This window comes from Lichenostomus cassidix, chromosome 4 (genome assembly GCF_008360975.1).
Source record: "Lichenostomus cassidix isolate B80296 chromosome 4, HeHo_3.0, whole genome shotgun sequence".
NCBI classification, from domain to species: Eukaryota; Metazoa; Chordata; class Aves; order Passeriformes; family Meliphagidae; genus Lichenostomus; species Lichenostomus cassidix.
Window position 1 is genome coordinate 15,931,577 of NC_139484.1, and position 21,554 is coordinate 15,953,130.

Here is a 21,554-nt window from a genome sequence, read left to right on the forward strand (position 1 = left end):
TGATGCACTCCCTGGGGCCACCCCTCTGGGCTGCTGAACACTGGGCACTTGGAAAATGTAGCAGGATGTGAAACTCTGTGTGTGTGTGTCTGTGTCTGTGTGTGAACTTCTGCACAAGCAACATGACATCCATGACAGGGGACATGGATGGGACAGGGACATCCATGACATCAGATGGGCATGCATCATGAGAAAGCTACACTAGTACTAGTGGAATGTGTGCCTTCCAAGAAATCTCTGCTAAGAATTCTTGTATTTGTTTTAATCCACGCCCTAGATGAAACAATAAATGCACCCCAGACTACATAGTCTCTCTACTCCTGTGAATGTAACCAAGCAAATGTGAGACAGACACAGTCCTGATGTTTGGGGCAAAGGATGGAGAGGCAGCACAATGAAATATTTATTTTTTCTTTTTTCAGTCATGGCTTTGGCCCTTGTACAAAAATTAATCCATTTTCCCAGTAAGTTTTGATTTTTTTTCATTAGTACTTTGAGAATTTGCTCTTTAAAATCCTACTGAATTTATTTAGCATAAACTTGGTGAATTTATTTTAAATTTACATTTCTCTATTGATAGTCTGAAATCAGGAGACTATTGTTCTACGTGTACAATCATTTTTTTATTTCCCTGAGAATACAGAAAGTAAGTATTGAAGTTTCTTTGGAATAAACAAAAAAGGTAAAAATATGCTTTCTCAATTTCCCCTAAAAAGAGGTATTATCCTAAATTATCCCTAATTTTTTAAGAATGTCGCTGAAATCTATATTAGATAAAGACATAACTGTAAAGTTTCACCACAATTAGGATTTTTTTTGCTTTTGAAAATGTACAAATATATGTATGTATATAACATTCATAACAAATTGATAATACCTACTCAAAATAAATACTGACTGCATCATATTATGGAATGTGCCTGTGAAAAATGTAATTAATAATAGATAGTTCTCTTCCATACATTTCTTTCACTATTTCTGAGTATTTTACCAAGGTGTGATTATCTGTCTCATCCTTGTCTCAGGCAATTTTGACTCCTCTGAGGGTTTCAAACTTATTTATTTCAAGTTATTTACTCGTTTCTTTCCCCAAAAAAAAAGCATTGACTGGTGACAAGAGCAATTATTGGGGAAAGCATATTTCCCCTTTACAAGAGAAGTGAAATTGAAGTATATTGACTTCCTGATAGCAGGACAATTCCGAAGGTGTGTTTCTATTGCTACACACAAATTACTTTACACAGAAGCCAGCTATTGCATTTCATGCTGGCCAAAAAACCCAATAATCCACAATCAAGAAAAATGTTATAACATTTTTCCATTTAAATTAAGAAATAAAAGGACCTTATGATGCAGGCATGGATACCTTGCATTCCACTGCCAAAAATGCAAGCCTAGCTGCTTGGTTTGTTTTCCTTTAGCAACTACTTTCAACAGTACCCATGCCTGGACTTTCCACATGCTGCAAAACTGCTCTCAGGTTTGAACTTGCTCAGTTCCATTGAAGGGCAATGACTCCTCAAGGGCTCAGGCTTGGGGTAAAGTTCACAGTACGATACAGCAACAAATCTGCCACACTGCCAAATAAAACTCACCAGGTCTCCCGAGGGGGTAGGGTTATCTGACAGCATGAAGTCATTTCTCTGAACTAATTAATGTACTTAGAAGCCAACTGGATTCTGGGGTAAGAGGAAAAAAAGGGGGTGGGGATGTAAATTCTTACAGACTGTAACAAAAATCTTTGTTATTTTCCCAACTCTCTTGAGATGGTATCTCTTGTGAAATATACCACTGGGAGCAGCAAGAACAGTGAAGGTATATCAGAGAGAATACCAACAGTGTTCTAAGAAATATCAGGAAAATATCTTTAAGATAAATATTTGCAAGTGTAGCTCATTCTGGCTAGCACAGTTTCAGATTTTCCAGGAACGGAGATAAAACTTATGGCACAGATGAGGGATGAATTTAGGGGATGGGGAAGATACTGAAATGTGAAACAATCTCCAAAAACAAGATAAGATCATGCTGTCTTGGATGCTGATCTACAAGCATGGCTATGAGTTGTTAACTTGTTGATTTAGAAGCAAGGCTAATCTGGCCAAAATTAGGCTCATAGTTTTTAGGCTGTGCTGTTCACTGGGCTGGATGGATTGCTTTCCAGGGCATTGGAAGGAAGCATTGATCACAAGCAGGAGACACTTGTAAAGCTCAAGCAAATCCCACCTCAGAAATCATCTACAAAATACCTGAACAGTTGGCTTCTATCTTGAAAAAGCTGCAGAAACACAATCCTGACACATACGTGAAACAGATACTCCGGGCTCTAAGGCAAATATTCATTTCAGGGCTCCCAGCACATTGCACAACAGAGACTGAAGAGTATTAGCTCCTTAATCCTTAACTCGTATCCGTTACATCTTCGATAACTCACAATAAAGCTTTCTTAAGACTTCAGGCACAGTAAGAAAAAAGGAAAACTTTTTTACCACACAGAACTGTAATAAAAAAAACAAAAAAAGAAAGAACAGTTTCAGAATATCAACACATACCAGCAGAATGTTGACAATCTAAGCCACTATTCATCATACTTGAGAAGTCATGGCTGTCTGCTGAAGTTCCCACTGACTGGAAAAGGGAAAACATAACCCCTATTTTTAAAAAGAGAAAAAAGCAAGACCCAGGTACCTATGGGCCAGTCAGTCTCACCTCAGTGCCCAGCAAGCTCATGGAGCAGATACTCCTTGAAACTTTGACAAGGCACGTGGAAAGTAAGGACATGAGTTGTGACAGCCATTAGGGCTTCACTAAAATAAAATCATGCCTGACAAATTTATTGGCTTTCTACAATGGGATTACAGTGGTGGTGGGAGAGAGAAGAGCAACTAAAATCATGTGCTTGAAATTGTGGGAAGCGTTTGACACTGTCTCACATGGTATCTTTGTCTCTAAACTGGAGACACATGAATTTCATGGTTGGACCACTCGGTTGATAAGGCATTGCCTGGATGGTTGCACTCAAAGAGCTGTGGTCAATGGCTCAGTGTCCAGGTGGAGCTCAGTACAAGTGGTGTCCTCAGGGGTCAGTGCTGGGAGCAGCCCTGCTCAGCATCTCTGTCACTGACATGGACAGTGCGATCAAGAGCCACATTCAGCCACCAATTATCTTACTTACAGGCTGCCAGAGGAAAAATTCTGCCTTTTGCAAACATCTGGCTCAAAAATGTAATGTTATAGGAGGTTTCTTCCACAAAACACATGCAGAGAGTAAACAAATTAACGAAACCAGCACAAAGCCACAGGGACTGTGCCTACAGTGTGAGTCGTGCTTCCACTAAAAGGAACAACAATGCAGTTATAATACTTGTTTCCTGGATATCACCTCTCATCTGACATTATTTTCAACACATGCATTATTCAAGCTTCACAATACTCTCAGGCTCCAGAATATTTAAATCTGAGTTTGTTTTGCCACTGTAAGTAGATTTGACCATTCCACAACTAGTTTCTCAAGAGAATCTCATTGCAAATTTGTTTACAAATTTGATTGTTTTTTAATTGCTTAAGATCAGTGTAAATGAACAAAGATTGCTCTCTCATAGGTATTTGCGAGATGTGTTCATAGAATTCAAAAGGAAGCAGTTCTTCATATTTAAAAATAAATATCTCCAAAAATTCAGCATTATACAGAAGAATCTGAAATGTACAAACCTATTTCATTATCCTTGTAGATGAAGACAAAGGAAAGAAACTAATTGAATATAAATGAGGAGATAAAAAGTAGTTAATACTATAATTAAAACTATTATCCATGCGTAACATCAACTCGGTAACTTTTTTGTTGACCATAAATATAAAAATATTGTTACTTGAAATGAAGCAAAATATCTTTCTGGATTAACCTCTGAAAATAATAATCTTATAATCTGATGACAGAGTAGACATAGCTATCACCTCATCTGACCATTTCTTCATACTGAAATATGAGTTAGAAATTTTCCATGATGGAAAATAATGTAAATTTTTTAATGACTCAAACCCATTGTCTTCCCTGAAGAGAGTCGCTATATGAGAGGATTACATTCTGTTAACTCAGCAAAAGAGAAAAATAACTCAATTTTAAATTTCTATGCTACCTTTTTTACCTCATATTCCTGACATGATGTATATAAATCACTGAAATGTAAAATAGCCTATTTTCGAAGAAAATAACCCATCAAGCCATAGAAATTAATTTTTTTTTGCAATAGTGTAAGAAATACTAAAACCGAATAATTTTATACTGAGATGGAATAGTCTAAATTGAGGTGAGTCTCTAAGTAAACAGATCAACAAAGTAAAAACGTTCTACTGTGGACAATGATTCCTCTACAGTCAACTACAGAGACTAATACATGAGTGTAAAGTCAAATATATTTGATTTATTTTAGACGTAGTAATTTCAGTCTTTGCCAGTTCCTAGACAAACTCATGTACTAAGTTGAGAAAGCATGTAAGTACATCTTGTTGATATTTTTTATCATTAAATTATAGTGTGTACATGAAGAATAAATTATTGAAAGAATGCCAATTTGAGTTCTAGCTCCACTTTAAAAGTTGAAATATTGACTGTTTTACAGTACAGTTTTTAACCTCCAAATAAACCAGCCAGATACAAAGACTAAAAACCCAATCCATATCGACAAATGTGGGATATTATCTCTTATAGTGGTGCTGCAGAGCATAACCAGTGCAGCTTGGAAATGTCCGTGTTGGTTTGGCCATGGAGGAAGAGAGCGAGAGTGAAACTACAGGAGTTAAAGGAGGATTGTAACAACATCATGATGCCATGATCAACACAAAGACTATACATGCTTTCATCAGAGAGCTACTGGGATCTCATATTACAAAGAAGAAGGAATTCCAAGAAGAAATTTAAGATATTAGCATAATACCCCATGAGTGAACAATTCATTACCCATGGAAAGACAAAACAAAAATTTGCTAAAAAAATAGTGGAAGATATAAAAGGGAAAAAAAAAAAAGGTAGCAAGACTTCAGTATTTTGAAGGCATTTTTACTGCATTTAGAGCTTTTCAAGGAGAGGGGTGGTTTACCCTACCAAACAGGCAGAAAGCCAGTGCCAGTGTGCAGGACTCATTGGTGAGTCTGTAGGATACAACAGTAACTCTGGGAAAGAAACTTCTCTGTTAACCCCCATTTCTTGCTGGTCTGAAGAATATGATCAAAAAACTCAGTATCGATAACAAGATTGGAAGGAAAGAAAGGACATTGGTTTTAGAGCTTAGGTTGAAAGCCTTGACATTTCTAGGAAGCACACCTTTTTCAACCAGCACATCCAGATGATATGAAGACACAGAGAAAATTCTTCCTCCCAAACCACAAGTATAATTTTTTGAATTTTTTTTTTTAAAAGCTGAAGAACACATTGCTTAAGACTGTAATCCATCATAGTTCTTCAAATGACATTACATGCAAGCATATGTAGACATACATATATGTACATAATTTTCTAGTCCAAGACAATAACTAGAATGAAAAACTGAGTCAGTGAAGAGGCCAGAATCGTATAGGTCAATATTGGTACTCAGGTTTGCTTTTTTCTGTATCATAAGAAATGCTAAGAAAACATTTTTACTAGCTGAGAAACAAAACAAAAAGCAACAGGCATGTAATAATACAGCCACTAATTTGTTGCTAAGTGAAAAGTCTTAGCCAAGAGGGACAAAAACTGGCTGAAGGACCCAACAGGAGACACAAGACTGTAAATCATCCATTTAAAAACAGCTCTGAGTGACACTGTTGGCTAGATTTTCCTTTTTGCCATGCAGTGCCTTCTCCTATAATGTTATTGACACAATCATTACTGGAAAACTGTCTGGGAAAGTCGGCTAATGACTAATTAAAGGGATTGCTTGTCAAAGATGGCATGATGACAGTCTGACCTACCTCCCCAATTTTTATAGTTCCCCCAAACACGTTGGTGTTTTTCTGATTTGTATAATAACCATTATATCATTTAAGTATAATTATATATGTGAGAGAAAGCAATCTTTCCCCAGCATGCATAAAGAAAGCATGAATATTAAAACAAAAGCAGATGATTGCAAATGACTTGAAAGAGCAAGTGATTAAGCTTAAACGCTTGTAATTTATAAAGCGCAGGCTAAGCACGTTCACCTACACACTTGCAGAGCTCTCTCAAGCAAACACAAGCCAACTCAGCTCACTAGATATTTTTAGTGTTATTTGTTCTACACAGAGCACTACAGAAGAGAAAAAAAAAAAACAACAAACAACAAAATAATCCTTTTCTCCAGTGGCCAAATTTTGATGGCATATGTTCACAAGTACTACATGAATACTACAAAGACCAACAGAAAACAACTTTGAACTGAGTGTATGATACACATTCCTTTCAGGTTAGGCTGCTATTTGAATATATTTAAGCACTGAATTCTGTATGCTGTTGTTATGCAGTAAAATATATTTAAAGCCACACATACCCCCGAGAGTAAGAGCAACAGCCTTCTCCTTCCTTCTAGTACAGAATATAATTTCACACATCACTATGCATATTCAGTGTTGAATATGGTTTTCTGTCAGCATTTTTCTTTTTATTTATGTTTCTTTTTTTCTTTCTTGCAGTTTCTCCAGGTGAATTGCAGGAATCTGGTTTGCACATAGTACAGCAATACATAAACTGCTTGCTAACTTGCACTGCCCTAATTATGGACTGCAGCTGGATCATACCTCTCACTTGGTCCCAGCAGAGTACTGTGGTAAAAGTGCTGGAAGTCATAGTAATTAGTCACATTCCAACAAGAGCAAAAGATGCATTGTTTCAAACAATTTTTTTTTCTTAAGGGAACACAAACTCCCAAACACAAACTGCAACAAAATTCTCTGCATATGGGAGTTAGTTGAGTATCTCTGTGGAGACACTGAATATAATATTCACAGTACACTTTTGGAAAGAGGCTCAGAGTTGGCTAAAAAACCCAAACAGGACAATTGCAGTGGGGCATGGGTCTGACAATGACATTTGCTGCTTCATCACCACAGTTTGTCAATGCTCTTTAAAATAAGAAATGATAATTCAGACTATACCGAGATTACAGTGAGTATTCAACATACAGAGAATTCAGCCTAAATAAATGCATGTGTTGGATCGACCATTTAAGACTCTAAGAAAGCATTTTTCTCAGCTTCTTCCTCTGAATAAGCTGTGTGAACTCAGAGAGCCTTGGCTGTAAATGCTAAGATTTTGAATCAGAATAATCTTCTCTTTAATGATTAAAATGCAGGTTTAGACACATGTGAAAGTCAACAGGTTTGATTCAAAGTGCTTTGATTCAGCTTTTTTATCCTCATTGCTAGATTAATAATGAGCTGTTTTCTTTACTACTGATGTAACTCTAGGTGTCTGTGTAAAGGAACTGAAGCACCCTAATTAGGAGAAAAAGAAGCCAATCTACCACGACGGAAAGCACTCCTCAGAACTACAAATTACGTACACATTGGAAATTAGCATGAATAGTTGTGCATTTTTTTCCTTTGAACACTCACTTCATGACTGATAACTCCAGATGAAGGTGTAACTTGCTATGCATCGTCTTGGCATGCACTGGGGAGGTTCTTGACCTTGCTCTACCAGACAAAGATTCACCCTTTTTTTTTTTCCTCTCTTTTGGAGGGAGGTGTGGGTGGGAGGGGGTTGTTATGATGTTTAAGACTCTTGTTGCATATGTGAAACAAAAAGACAAGTGTCTCTATCCAACCCTCACTGGCTGGCTTTTATTTGGTAACCTCTCTCTCTCTCATGCTTGGTATTTTCCTTTTAATGAATACTTGAGAGTATTGAAGACATTCAGAGATGTCAAAGTAAGGGTGAAAGAAAGTGGTTAAATATCCAAAAACATTGTCACTGATATCAACATGCCCACAGAAATGTCCAATGTCACGTAGCAAACCCCAACAGCCTTCAGGCTTAAAGAATTGATTTTTCTTTTATTAAATAATCCCTGCATTTCCTAGTTACCCTTATCTTTCTTAAACATCTGTCAGACTGAGAATATCCAAGCACAGTACCACCATGATGGAAGCGTGAAACACTGAAGTATCCTTCCATACAGACTGACATAAATTATGGTCTGTTTTGGGGTCATTGTGAGCATCCCTAACCTCCACTGAGCTCACTAGAGTTTTATAAAGCTGTGTGTGGGTCAAAAACAAGGGGAAGCTCATATATCAACAGGCTTCACATGAATGCCTGTGATCTCAAACCATTCTCCACCTGTCACTGAAACAGAGGCAGAACGACACCTCTGAGATCACGTATGTTCCTTTGGAAGAGTTTGAGAAAGAGCAGAGCCCGGCTTCAATCACAAACTAAATACCAATCAGTGAAAACGACTGTTAGTCAAAGCCACTTATCTTGCACAGAAATATCCTAAAGATCTCAAAAGTATTAGAAAAGAAAGAGAGAAGCCTTTTTTACCATTTTCCTTCTGGAATTACTGCAACTGTACAATTATTTGTAGTCAATACAGGCTTTTCATTTTTATTTTCTAATCTTTCTGGTAAGATATGATAATGCACAGGATAAAACAGATTATAGGCTGAGCTGATAGTTCAGTTCTATGTATTTTTCTGGTTGCTGAATTCATCCCCAGATAGAAGTTTTTTAAAGTGCTTATCACTTGCTAAATTTTTAAAAGACTCTGGGCTGGTAATTCCCATAATTCAAATGCAACTCTTTTAAAAAACGGACTCTTGAAAGTTTGAAGCTGAAATAAGTTGGCTAACTTCGAGAATGGTGTCTAAGCAGAACACTCTAAGGCAGAGTTCCCAAACTGACACCATTCACTTCACAATTTTAGTTCCTCAGAGTTATGAGGTTAGAAAATCCCTCTCTCTGTTTCTTGGCTACATCCTTTGTCTTTCTTATGGAAAGGAATCTAAACTTGGGAAAATAACAAGCCACTGAAAAGCCTTCTTCACAAAGCTTTATGGAAGTCATGTCGGCATTTGGCATCTACATTTTCTTTTTTTTTTTTGCTGTGTGCAAAACAAACCCTGTTTCCTCCTGTCCCAAATGTGCCTACAATGCTGCAGGCAGCTGAGCAGGACATTTCACTGGTTCTCACTCCTCCCACCACATGTCCAGGTTTTTTTCTGCAGTTCCTAATGGGCTTTCAATCCCTTCCCTAGCTCCCAATTATCCACTTACTTGGCAGATGCTCAAGCCGTGTGGAAAATGAAAAGGCAATTGTTTTAAAGACAAGAAATTAAGGGGAAAGTTAGACGAAAGGCCACAGGATTCAGAGTGAAAGGCAGAAAGAAGAGAGAAAGAAGGCAAGAATAAAAGCAGAGGAATATGCATGGACACACAGCAAATGAGGACACAAAGAAATCAGATGCAGGCTGAAGTTGCAAAGTTTAACACAGCATGAAAAGAAAAGCCTGCAACTATTGTCTCCCTGTTCTGGGACAAAACCAACTTTCCTTAGTCTCAGTAGCCACCTGCGGAATTTCTTTAACACAAGCAAATCTCTATCTTGTTCCTTGGTGGTAAAAAAAATGTTTCATCAGAATTCACTGAGGTAACAAATTCAAAACTTGTCAAGAGAGATCAGAGCCTGATAACCACGATAACCACCCATTTTCCCCTGTAGTGCCTCTTTGATCCAATGCCCAAGGTAGGTACTGCCCAGTGCCTGATCACATCTGTGTCAGACATGAACCTGCTAGCTACACACACCCTTGGTAAGTAGAAACTGCAAGACGGTAAATGACCAAGACAATGAAGTTACTGAACAATACCTATGGAATCTGATCCTTGCTCCCACCATCAAGTCTCTAAATGCAGCAAAGCCAGCAACTCCCAAGGTTTCACAGCTATCCACAAGCCTGTATATTCTGTATTTGCAGGGTTATGTGAGGCATTTAGGGTTTGATTTGATAAGTACAGAATGGTCAAGACTGCAAATTAACTCATCTGGATCCATGTTTTCAAAATTAGAACAAAGCTCCCAAAGAATAATTAAAAAAAAAATCCAGGTTAAAAAAAAAAAAGCATTTTTGACCATTTGTAGTGTTAGCACCCCTTTGTCTCAGTTTTCTACATGTGAAATTGGCATATAACATTGTTGTGACAAAGCCATTCTATGTGGGTGCATTTACTAGACAATAGCACTATGGGACTGAGTTGAGGCTGCAAGAATTTTAATTCCACTAGCTCTAACCAAATTTCAAGCTGTAATAATCTTTTAGTATAGCTGTTGAAATGCAGTTTCTGAGCATATGAGCATATGAAACACAATAATGTGCAATTAACCTTTGGAATACAGGCATATTATATATACATGCATATTCTAATAATGTGCCCTCATTTGACCATCATTATGTATTACTGAAATATGCAGACAAGAATTTAGCATAGTACCTAAAAACAACATTCCCTTGTAAACATTTTACCATCATAAACCTACAAAAATTAATTTCTTTTGCAACTGGTTTTCAAATGCATATGGCATATCTCTACCTAACATTTTCAAAACACTGTGTAGTTGCTTCTGAGGCCTCAGAATGGAAGATAAGTGATTGTTTATCTTTTGGCAAACTGAATTTTATACAAACCAACATGCTTTCAGGACTGCTTAGGAGAGGAAAAAGGCTGATGTAATCTGATTAGAAATTTAATGAGATTATGCATGCACAAATGCAGATGATTTCTATTTAACTGTGAAAAAGGAGAAAATATCCATCTTGCCACTAATACCTACAAAGGAAAAATAATAAGAATCACTTTTTTCATGTGCTTTTCCAAAAACTGATAAGGAATGAGATCATTTATCTGGCTGCAACTTCTGCTAAAGTACAAAATGACAATACAATTAATAACTCCTCTAACTGTCACAAACTGATTATATAAATTACCTTCATAGCAGCAGCATCAAGCATTGTCTACAATCCACAAGAGCTGTGTGGAAGGACAAATAACCCAAGAACTCCAAACCTAGCACTGCATAAATGACAAAATGTCAGAGATTCCAAGCAAAAATTTCTTACCCTGTCTTTACAGATTATCACCTGTCTATGAACAGGAAATTAATGAATTTTCTCACTATCCTAATGAAGGGAGATGAAGATGGAATACACTTTTCCTTTGCTGATCTCAGCCAGGAAGCACTGTTACAAGTGAAAGACAAAGGTCAAAATGAGAGAGTGCCTCAGAAAAAAATAGTCTTTTCTTAGAGTAATAATCAGAGCAAAACTATGATGAAAGAAATCCTAGTGCTGAGGGGGAGGCGGGGAAGCAATTAGAACACAGTTTTAAGTTACCTTATTGTTTTAGTTAATAAAATAGAAAGAGAAAAGTTGAGCTTGATAGGTAATAGCTTAATTTTCATTCAAATGTCAAAAGACAAACAAATGGGGATCTAAACAATCCAAATTCAAGACTTGAAATAAATACCAAATAAAACTTGGACTTGCTCAACATCCAACCCATTTTGCATGAATGCCATGCCCAAAACATTTCCTTTTTCAGTGGTGGTCCTGAACATACATTTCTACTCTGGGTTTATTTTTCCTCAGAGTTTCATTTTGTTTTTTAGGATGAAGTTTGACTTCAACCCTATATGGAAATAAGGCTTAGTCATTCATCTGAGATTGCATAAAGACTATCTATAGAGGGGTTTTGTTTTTGTTTTGTTTTTTTTTTAAGATATATTTGTTCTACTAAAAACCTAGACAACAGCCCCAACAGCCCATACAGTTTCAAATCCAAAAACATAATCTTTGGAAACTAAACTTTACTGCTTTTATTGCAGATGAGCAAGGGAAGTAAAAAAAAATAGAAGAAACAACACCTAATGAAGCAACAACGAAACCAGTCCAGCCCTAACAGTTTGGGCCACTTTAATGACTGTTTGATCCCTTTGGATCCTATCAGAAACCTGCCAATTCAGAACATTGTGATCAATCAAGATAAACCTGTGGGGATTCTTTCTTCTTAGAGGCACATCAAACTGGAAGTTAAAATCAGAGAAATCCAATCCCTTTAAAATGGACATTTAAAATACCATTTTTAAAATAAATTTGCCAATTCAACTAGAGCATCAGGTATACCCAACTTAAGGCGACGAGAAAAAAATTGCAATCACACATAGAACATTAATATTTAGACCAGTACAGTGACAAAATGACACAACATAGCTATAAAGTTAATTATTATCCAGTTATAAAATTAATTTTACAACCTCAGGCCACTAAAAGATCAGAATTTTCTCAAGTTTGAACTGAGGCAGTAATCTCCTTCTTCTATAACCACTTGCCTTGAAGAGCAAACTTTGCATGAACCAGCAGCCTGTTTAGAGGCTGCGGATAGACATCTGCTTTAGATGATCACAGCTTGTCAAAGTTTGTGTTTCCTGCAACACAGAGTATTTTTTGAGTGGAAGAGACAGGTGAAGTCTGAAATCTCTCTCACACAATTCCCCAAGGATTGGCAGCTAAGGAGCTTCCTCAATTAAGGAAAAGCAACTATTTCCCACACTACTGCTAGACGGAGCTGTTCAGTACAGCCTAAGCCTTGGAACATTCCTGGCTGATACATGAAGATATTTTGTACCTCTCACTGGAATACCAAGGAAGATTTTCATTCATGCTTTGTTAACAGAAAAAAATGACAGCAGAAGAGGTAAAATACATTGAGACTTTTGGATGAATTAATATTTGTGATTACCCTCAGAAAATTAAAAAATTCTAAAATCTAAAAAAATGCCAATGTGACCACTATAACCACAGTCTTGGTGTTTATGGGAAGTGCTATACATTGCAGAAGTCTGTGGCTTTTACATATGAAGATTGTTTGCATAATTCCCTTCCTAAATACACAATTAACTATCGCATGCAGCTGCTACCAAAAAACTGCTGACACTTCCACTAACTACAGATATAATGTTATTACCTTTCAAAGTGTCTTTGAGATGGCATATCACTTAGAATGTCAATACAGTATAATGATGTATTGCAGTCCTGGACCAGATAAAGACATGATGACTAAAGACAGGCAAAGACAGATGGCCATGAAAAATACCAGTTCTGCTACAAAATTTTATTACCTATTCAATAGTTTAATGTCTCAGGAATCTGCCAAACTTCTGAAATCACCACAGTACTTTGAAGACAGCAGACTTGACATTAGGTAAAGAAGGATATATGCAAATACCTTACACTTTTACTACTGTTGTCCTTTTTTTTTAATATAAAATATAAACATCCTGCCTTTCCTTCAGTTTCAAATATTACCTTGTTTAAAGCTGTTGAATTTCTATTCCCAAATTATATCATTGTGCATTCGTAGTGTAGAGGGTCAGCTATATAGAATGTAAAAGTTATTTTACATCAGCTTTATTTCTAAAATTGCTTTCAGTTTGAGTTGATAGAGAAAGAAGTAATTGTTAATACAATGAATAGTCCCAACACAAAATACATTTTAAGTTTAGTTCCTCTCAGCGGAAGGGCATCAGATGTTCCGCAAATAGTCCAAGTCTTTTAGATAGAGAAGCATCTCTTTACACCACAAGTACCAGCCAACAGTTCTTATGATCTTTTACTAGTGGGAAGGAACACAAAATATTTATTTTTTTGTATCAGCTCCCAGGACCACTCTTGGGAAGAACACTGATAACTTTTCTACTGCCTTTGCTGAATGGGGATGGCTGCCAGTGTTAGCTTTGAACATCCAAACACTGTAGTCATTCCTCTGGCTGGGCTAATTTATCACACAACTGAACTGTAAGCTACTGGCAGTATTCAAGGAGGTCATTAGGCCAGAATCTACAGGCTTCCCAGGAACCTTTCAGGTTAATCCTTCTGAATGTGACAATACAACTTACAAGGAACAAAAATCTGTGTTCTGCTAAATCACTGCAGAACATCTGTCTGCAGTCTCTAGAAACAGTACAAGCAAACACTTTCTCTTACACCCACAATTGTCAGAGCAAGGTGTGAGTTTTAAAGAAAGCATGTCCACTTAAATGTTTCTTTTATTATTATGAGCAGGAGAATATAAAATTTGCCTACATTTATCACTTGAAACCCCAGATACTCCCAAATGCTAGCACAAGGGAGTAAAAATTGAAAGTCCTACATAATCGATTTTCTGAAGACTTTTAAAAGCTCTACCTAAAATTGCACTTTTATTTGACCAGAAATCATATAATACAAATATAAAGTGTTCCAGAAACTGTGTTTTGGATTTAAAAACTTCCTCTATTAAGCCAAATTATTTTTAGCTTTGTAAATGTTACTTGCTGAGGTTAAAATCTCGTTAAAAACCTAGGTAAGCTTTCTAATGTTCTACTTCCTCAGCTCATTCTCCTAATGACAATACTTAAGTACTGAGTCTCAGTGATAGGAAAACAATTAACTGGTTTTCTCTCTACTTTGCTCCCCTTCTCCTGACACTCTTGTCTTCTCCTCTCATTTCTGAAGTATTTGTCAAAATGTATGTGCTTTGCTAAATGACTTGAGCTCTGAATATCTTCTGAGATTTATCACAAGAGCTGATACTTGAACTTAAAACTTTAATGGCACACTTACAGTCTTATAATTCAGAGATAATTTCATTGAGAGTAATTCACTAATATCAATCAGATCTAAAAAAAGATAGGGCGGCGAAGAAGAAATGAAACTAGCAAGTAATGTACAAATGAGACACTCTTTAACAGAACACCTTTCATTAATTCAAATTTCTAATTAACTACTGAATGCTTGCAAATCATGGCAACGAACATCTATGAATCAAGCAAAAGAAAAAAGCCACTGAGCTTGCCATGGAAACCATCATTAGGCTGTGTAATCTGACTTAATATACTACTTGCAGATGTTTCTGTGTGTGTAGGAACCCAAATTGAAGGTCAAATATGACCAAAGCTTTGGATTCTCATTTCTCATTTTTGATGTCTGCATTAATTTTCATCTCTGAGTTATCCCTCTGTGTTTACAGTAAGTTATGCAGAATGACTTCCAAGCTGAAACAAGCTCAGCAGCATCCCTGCTGGTTTTGCCAGAGGCAGGCTTTGTTCTGGCTCACCTGGCAGAGCTGTGCCGATGCCTGTGCCTGGGGAAAACTGTGGGTCTCACCTCCGCTGTGGTGATGGGAACGTGGTACACTGGGGAGTTTGTGAAGGGTACTGTAACCCAAATTATTACATGGTCAATCACTCCCCACTAATCATCAAAAAAGTACTTAGAATAATTTTTTTCTATTATTACTTTATTTTGTTTTGACAACTGTAACTTAAATTTCACCCTGGGTTTTCTTCCCCTCTTGCAACGCCTAAAAGCAAAACCACTAACATGTAGTCCAGACTTATTTAAAATTCAAAATACGGAAGGTAAAATACTTAGAAACCCAAAGTGGCCTAAAGAGAGAGTAAAACTGCATTGCCTGAGCATGGGGAACACATCCAAAGCCGCTACAAAAGGAACTCATCTCATTACACACAACAAACAGGCTCCTCTTACTACATCCACCTGGGAATGAGAGTGGAGAAAAATATTCCTGCTCAACTCTTAACGAATCCCCTGCATGGATACTTTATTTTTCCTTCTTTTCTTAATGGGTTTTGGTAAAAGTCACAACAGCTGGCCTTAGGACCTAAAACTAGAAACATCTATGTAGTTTTACAGTATGCCCATTTAATTATGATACCACAGCAACAGGTGCACAGTCACCCTGAGATGTTCCTGTTTGCATAATGGCATGCGTAAATCAGTTGTAAATAGTGATTTTTCTCCTATAAAAACTAATGTTTTATTTAGAGAACTGAAACCATATACTCTTAGGAACTACAAACTCTGCGTGATAAGAAGTGAACAGTTGTATTTTCCCCAAGGGAACAGAAAGTTCACGTGTCCTATAACGAATAAAGCATCCAGCTGTTAAGACTACGGATGATTTAATCCCACTTTGGTTATTTCTCTAAACCTCAGGAGAGAATGTGTGGCAGGCTGATTTGCAATGAGGTTAACTTCACAAACCTCTGTGATTCCTTCTCTCTGTAACTCTGCTGGAAGCACCTTCCACTCACGCACACTCCCCAGGGGCTCCACTGCCTATGTAACAAGGACCTTGGCTCTGATTTCACTCAGCTGTATAGCTCTGACCCAGGTGGCTAAAAAAGACCTTTAAGAACCATAGAATTGCCTGGATTGGACAGAAGCTTAAAGATCATCTAGTTCCGACCCCTCTGCCATGGGCAGGGATACCTTCCACTAGACCAGGTTGCTCAGAGCCCCATCCAACCTGCTCTTGAACACTTCCAGGGACTGGAGCATCCACAGCCTCTCTGAACAACATGTCAGTGCTTCACCACCCTCACAGTAAAGAACCTTTTATTAACATCTACTGAAAACCTATTCTCTTCCAGTATGAAACCTTTGCCCCTTGTCCTGTCACTGTAAAATGTCTCTCTCCATCTTTCTTGTAGGCTCCCTTCAGGTATACTGGAAGGCCACAATTAAGTCAAACCAAAGCCTTCCCTTTTCCAGGCTGAAGAAACACAAGTATCTCAGCCTTTCCTCACAGGAGAGGTGCTCCATCCCTCTGATTAACTTGGTGCCTCCTCTGGACCCAATCCATGAGGTCTGTGTCCCTCCTGTGCTGGAACCCCAGAGCTGATGCAGTGTTCCAGGTGAGGTCTCACCAGAGCAGAGCAGAGCAGAGCAGAGGGGCAGAATTCCCTCCCTCTCCCTGCTGCCCACACAGCTTTGGGTGCAGCCCAGGATGTGTTTGGCTTTCTGGGCTGGGAGTGCACATTGCCAGGTCATGTCCAGCTTCTCGTCCAGCAGCACCCCCAAGACCTTCTCAGGACCCAAAACAGCTTTATCTGGAAAGGCAAGATGTGAGGGTCCTTGGTAAATATAGCAGAATTCCAGATCTACTTTCTTGAGAGGGACCCTGGTTTTTCTGCCCCCCACATTGCCCAGGAGCCCTCGGGATGCAGCTCCAAGATACTACAAGGCGAGTACTAGTTCCTCCTGAGACCTCATTGAACATGTAAATGAGTATTCATTACAACAGATAACTGAATCTTGATCTCCCACTTCATGAGTGACTACTGTAAACAGCAGAAGAGAATCATGTCTCTCTCCACTGCTCTAGCTGTTCCTTTATATATAAACAGGTTGAAAGTAATTTAAAAAAGCTTTATCAGAATATTGCCATCAGTTTCAAGTCATGGCCTCTACCCTCCCCTGCAAGACTGGAATCCATACCTGGAACTGTCTATTTGGTTTACTCAATTTTAACTGATCCATTTAGTCTCCTGAGCCCATGGAAAGTTTTTGGGGTAAAGAAAGGAGGAAGAAAGAAATTTGATGAAGGCAATGGTAGAAGAAAACTATCTTGTAGCTGAGACTTTAAAAGCTTTCTATGGATTTGAATGCTCAAATCAGTGCTAATTTTCGCAGCATGTTAAGGAAAATATTAATGCACATCCTTTGGAAAAGCATAATCTAACTCTAGATTTGCAGTTTGCACCACTTAATGAAGCTCAGATGAGAAACAGTGCTGAGATGAGCAAAGAAGTGGACTAGAAGTTACTTTCTGATTTATCCGTATGTTTTCTGTGCAACCTACTTGCATTTAAGTCTGAACATAATTCACATTTTCCCTTTTATAGGCTGCAAATTTAAGCACAGGATATATTAAGTCATTTTCTGTAGACTGTATATTAGCCCTGCAAAAGGACAAAATATCTCATAGAGATGAGGAAAATGACAGCATTCAGCAGTATAATATCACAGTCAGTTTTATGGTGATGAAAAGGAAAGTCATACCACAATATAAATGATGTGATTTTAACAAATACCATTTGAAGGCACAATAATGGACTAACAACAGAATTCCTCTCAAATCCTTGGTAATACTTAGTAGTAAAAGGCATTGGTAATATGTGGTTACATCTTCATACTTAGGAGTTTAATGGAAGTGACACGGAAAGCACTATTTAAGGTTACGAAGATCAATACCCTAATGAAACAATGTGCTGTTATCTGCTTTTAAAGTAAATGAAATTACATTTTAATCTTTTCTTCTTCACATATGTTTGTGCTCAGCATGCTGTGTTGGATATGCCATCTAGCAATTGGTTCTCTAGGAGTATTTACTATTAGCTGCTTTTATTTCTCAAGCACATCTCAGCCCTTCTCATTCCCTCCAACAAGCAGATGGAACTTGCACTGACACAGCCAGTGCTCACCTCAAGACCACCTGCTAAAGAGTGCTTTGTAACACACCCAGTACTGCCCCTCAGCAAACAGCTGCAGGTTAAACTGGAGTAAATCAGTGACAGTAACAGGCAATTATTGCTGCAAAGCTCTGAGTTTGAAACAAAGCTCCACAGGGTGAGAGCTGGCCCAAGTGTCAGGCCACAGTCACGCACTGGTCAGCTCAAGATGCCTCCAGCAGGCTTTCTCCTGGGGCACAACCAGATGGCAAGCTATAAACCAACCTACCCTACCAGTCAGTCAGGGTCCTCAAAGGAAATCCTCACACAGACCTTGCTCAGAGCAGGCTGTGGGCAACCAAGGCTTCTCCTGGAAAGACTTTGGCCAGTCAGTCTTGTGGGGGTCACAAACATGATGCCACTCACATGGTGGGCCACGCTGTCAGCTACCACGATTACAAACCACAGCTCGTTTATGTGATCATTAAGGTACCCCTGACTAAGGGCTATTCAGAACTGACAGGAATTCTTAGGATCCCACCAGCTGAGAAATAGTGTAATTTGCTTTTCTGACTGCTTTCAGCAAATCTACCCAGTCACTATGCAATTTCTTCATATAACATATTGGAGTAATCATTACTAATTTCCCATGATTGAGTCCTGAATCTTCTTCAGAGTTGGTGTTCCATTAATGTTTTTCACAATCAAACTCAAAAATCAATCTGTGGTGAGCACAGACCTTTCCCGTGAGAAATTTTTCTCTTCTTCCTGTGTTTTATAAACAAAGATAAAGTTTGGGTGTTGTTGAAACGGTCTTTAGAGACAAGGGCGGCTCAAGCCTGGCCAATTGGCTTGGGGGGAGGTTTTGAACTGGCCCAATCCGAGTGATCTTTGAAAGTCTATAGAAGTTGGAATTAATTAATAAAATTAGAATTTTGCCACATCAAAGAACTCGACTCTTTCTCTCTGCTAGCGGTTCAACAGCGACATCAATCTATGAAATAATTACCAGTCATGAAGATGTTATGGTTAATACGAACGGAAATTTTAGTCAAAATGGAAACACTCACTTGTGGTATCTTTTGAAACACAGTTTTATGCTGAAAAACCATACCCATACCATAAAAGGCTTTATTGTGCTAAAAAAAAAAACTGCATCAACATTACCACATGTTAATTCTCCTGGACATGGATTCTGTATGTCATCTAAACCATCTTCTATGAAAGTCACATGAGAAACTAGGCCTTACCTAAATATTGAAGTTATTTCATCAGAAACAACCTCATCTCACCTCAAGACATTTGGGTAAATGTATCAGAACCAAAAAAAAAAAAAAACCAAAACAAGAAGTATGTGCACAGCTGAACAATGGCACTCCCACTACAGTAAGGAACTCTATCATGTCAGTTCCTGTGTTCTCCCTGCTCCACATCTATCAATCAGAGATGTCTGGTCTGTCACGTAAACTGGAACAGAACTCAACTGGTCTGTGTTTATGAAACACAGTCTGTGATATTACCAAGTGTCATATTTTAAAGCCGATGCAGAAAAAAATATTTGAAAACCTGAAGTTTTTTTTTTTAAAGTTCTGTGACAACATCTAGAAACAAAAAGACAAAGGGAGCATAGAATTTTTCACCGCATATTTTAAGGTGAACAAGAACAACTTTAAACAATCTAAGCTTGGGAAGCACCAGCTTAAAAAGAATTAATCATTTGTCTGGCCTTTTGGAGCAGTTAGATTCTACTAAGGGGAACCTAAGAAAGCTTTGTGTGACACTGCATATTACAAATACAGCATCTTGATACCACACATGTGATAGAGCTCATGTAATTTGAAAATCAGAGTATTTTGTTAATAAAAGAAAAAACCTTAATGTCCAACAATTAAATAACCATTTCACTGTTCCATGCAGACTGTGGCACTTCCATGCAATTTCACAAACTGCAGTGCAATTTACTGTTGTGTTATTACACTTGGCCCACAGAAAAAAACACATCTCAGCCAAGTAGAGAATGTAGTGAGAATAAATGAGACATGGAAAGAACAGAAGGAAAAATCATTAACTGTGTTTTTATCAACATAATTAGATAATGAGGTGCAAAAACCCTAAACTACATGACAAGGTCACAGGGAAGCTTATGGCAGATCTGAGCTGTTAACACAGACATACCAAATCCCACTTTGGTACCCTACCATTATAACTTTCCTATCTCTAAGTTTATACCTGTACAGACCTTGAGAGAAGGAGTTTAAACCAAGAGGAAATGCAAAAGCCATACATTAAGTTGTTCAGCCTGGACAGTGCATTAGGTACAGCTTATCCTGATTTGCTCAAATACTTCTTTTATTTTGCCTTAAAACAGCTGTTTCAAAAAGAGTCTATTTCCACTGTAACCAATCAGTTCAGGAAAGGGTTTTATTAAATAACTCTAAGTGTGGAAAAATAAATAAAATCATACATTACTCAGCCTGCCTGAGCTGATACTGTTAGCTCCTTGTTTAAAAAGGCAGACAGAAAGAGCTGCTCATACTTGTTATTCAGTGGGAAAAAGAGAAGAATACTAACTTGTGCCAAATCTTTTTAAGTGTTATGAATTTACATCGGCTCAGAAGTACATGCTTCTGAACACTGAATTTTAAGGTGAGTTAGATTTTTCTTCACTATAAAAATATGTCACAGTGGGAAAATGAAAATACAACAGACTGACTTTTGTAATCCACTATGGATGACAGTTAAATTCATGATGAAAGCTGCAAACTGGTGTTTGCTTATGTTTAAATGACTTATAGGTCTTGTCTGTGAACAACACCAGTTCTGATAATTCTGAGACACAAATGTTACCCAGATTAAATGACAGATACTGAGATGTTCCTTGTTTCTCCTCCCATTTTATCTCAAAAATAAAGTCCTTTTTATCCTGCTCCAGTGTCACAAAAGAAAGTTTGTCTATTATTTACTCAGCAATTCCTTCTGTAATCAATATCTAAGATCCAGTATGTCAGTCATAAGAAGAGATCCAGCCACTTTGAGAATGACAGTGTTCAAAACCTTATGTGTATATATAAAATAAACCTGTTTTTTAGCTGGCATATTTGCTGTGAACATTAAAAAGACAAACAGCAGTGTGGATAATGGATGATCTAAAAAAAGCACATACTGTGTGTCAAAAACACCTGCAGAGCCAAAAACAAAAATGGGAACTGAAATAAATGAAAGAACTAAGAAATTAACCCAAAAATGCCAATCAAATAATAAATGCAACATGTGACAGGGTTAAAACAAGTTTTGATTCCAGAGAAATGTATT

The 21,554-nt window shown here is 37.6% G+C and overlaps 1 protein-coding gene across 8 annotated transcripts in view; it reads right to left on the bottom strand.

The window, feature by feature from the left end:
• CCSER1 (coiled-coil serine rich protein 1) overlaps nucleotides 1–21,554 on the bottom strand; it is a 621,919-nt gene that overhangs the window by 154,685 nt on the left and 445,680 nt on the right. The window lies entirely within an intron of this gene.